Consider the following 2463-nt stretch of genomic DNA (forward strand, 5'->3'; position numbering starts at 1 on the left):
TGTTATACAAGTAAACTGGAACCCATATGAGAATGTGAAATATCTTGTGGAGAAATGGTAAAAAGAGTCAGTCCGCTTATCCCTGTATAGGGTCCTCTTTGAAGGACCCAAGGGCCGAGTCTGGTATCTTGAAGAGAGGGTGTCTAGACAATGGTTTAGCAAACAATTGGCCCCTACTGCTCCACCAGCGTTGATGCATAATCCATGGCTTCTTGAAGGTGCATTGTTGGAAGAAGAAAAGGCTAGACGACAAGCCTTACTACTTCTCGATGCATCAATTCCTTATCGAGAATATCTTATGAGAGAAACCGTCTGTGTTCCGCTTACTTCTTGAGGCCCTGTGTGTGATTCTGATGTTATTGATTTTTTAATAATATCTTGGTTATTTAGCGGCTCCTAGTAGCGAAGCTTCCACTCCCGCTGTCCCTCCTAGTGTATTGCCTCCACATGCCTCTTCGAGTTCGCCTACTGATTGTTCAAGCCATCGTCATACAGAGCCCAAGACGCTCATCCTTGCTTTTCCTAGAAACAGTATCAAAGATGCTCACTATCCTTATATGGTTCATTTATAGGCCCCAAAGACTCTTGATCATGAACTGGGTCTTTCGCCCACATTTGATTATGTAAGCCACTTCCCCCCTCCCCCCCTTTTTTTTTTTTAAAGCTTTCATTTTTATTTTGAAACAGCTTGATTCGGAGCACTACCAATCAATCCGTCGAATTGTTAGTAGTCTCAATGATGCATATACTGATTTATTTGTGGTATGCCAAGATCAGGTAACCTCCCTATGACAATCTTTTTCTTTTCTTGATCATGTGCTAAAATCACCATTAATGCAGAGAAAAACAATAGAAACTCAAAACTGAGATTGCCAATCTTCAAAGGAAAGTAAACCTTTTGGAAGTGAAATTAGCGCGCTTTGGAATAAGCCCTGATGTAGTGTCCCTCTAGCTACTGATGAAATAGGGATGAATGGAATTGGAGTGGATCTAAATGGTATTGCTTTTGACTTTGGTGATGACGATGGTATGAGGACTTTCTCCGAACATTTAGAAGAACGAAACACTGGGACACAATCCATATCACAGTAGAGGATGTTTCTTTTTTTGTTTGTTATGTTTTGTTTTGTTTTGTTTTGTTTTGTTTTGTTTTGTTTTTTTAGTTAAAATATGAACAAATATTTGAACATATCATGCATGGATGCAATGCATGTTAGTGTTTTGTTATGCTGTTTCCTTTCTTTAGGTTGTGCATGATTCTGGGTGTTGTTATTATTATTATTATTATTATTATTATTATTATTATTATTATTATTATTATTATTATTATTATTATTATTATTATTATTATTAGGAAAGGCTAAATTTATTTCAAGCCCAAACTTAGGTTACAACAAACAAACAAAAAGGAAAAAATGGCTACATGGAAGTACAACAAACAAAAGAACAAGATCTTCAACTGTCTTCACTTAGGTGCTTGAAACTCTTTTTTTTAAAACATCTTACACCAACTGCCTTTGCCACAAATCTTCTAGTAGATCTATGACACTAGTAGATAATTTTTCTGGGGGAAAAAAGTTCACCACTTCTCTTGGATCTGTTTGAGGCAATTGATATTGTCGCAATAGATGAGTACGTAAATAGAATGACATATGAGTCAAACCCATTAACCTTACATATTTGCACCCTGGGGTATTCATAATAGGATTCTTGATCAGCGACCATGGACAGGTCCATCTGATACTGTCTTCAGTTTTCTCTTGAAGGAACTCCTGCCAATTAGTGATTGAATGGAATTATGGAATTTCTGTCCTTGTCTGGTACTAGATGGATGTCAGCTTACTATGTTGGAAAGGCATTAGCAGTTTAATAAGCACATTTATATGTCAAATCTTAGGTAGTAAAGCATGTATTTTTACATACTTAGAATGGAGCTACCTTGGGTTTTACTCTCTTTTTACAGGTTTTGAATTTACAAGGCCTTAAGGACTATCAGGCATCGAATCTTTAATTTTACACATAAAGTGGTCTCATTTTTTTTTATGGCTTCGAAGAAGACAAAATTCTGAGCAAGATGGACATGTTGTAGTTGCATTAAAAGTACACATTCATTTAGACAGTACACGGGATTATTCTTTTTTGTCAGAAAAAAAATAATGGACCAAAACAGAATCAAGATGTAAGGCCAGCCCTTCTGTAGCTGTCCCAAGTGTACAAGAGCATATTCCAAATGCCAACAAAAGTGGAGGAACCCACCTTAGGCATTGGCCACACTCTCTTCTTTCTGTCTCCTATTTTTTAAGAGATCTATTGAAAATCTCCTATTTTCCACCTACTTAAATACAAGGGGCATGGACGAAATTTCAAATTAAATTAGAAGATGTCCAAATCGATCAAAGCAAGAGGAGAGGTTTGACCAAAGGGTTTGTTCTTATGTTTGAAGAAAAGAGAGAAAAAATAGAA

This window comes from Macadamia integrifolia, chromosome 6 (assembly GCF_013358625.1).
Source record: "Macadamia integrifolia cultivar HAES 741 chromosome 6, SCU_Mint_v3, whole genome shotgun sequence".
Lineage (NCBI taxonomy): Eukaryota > Viridiplantae > Streptophyta > Magnoliopsida > Proteales > Proteaceae > Macadamia > Macadamia integrifolia.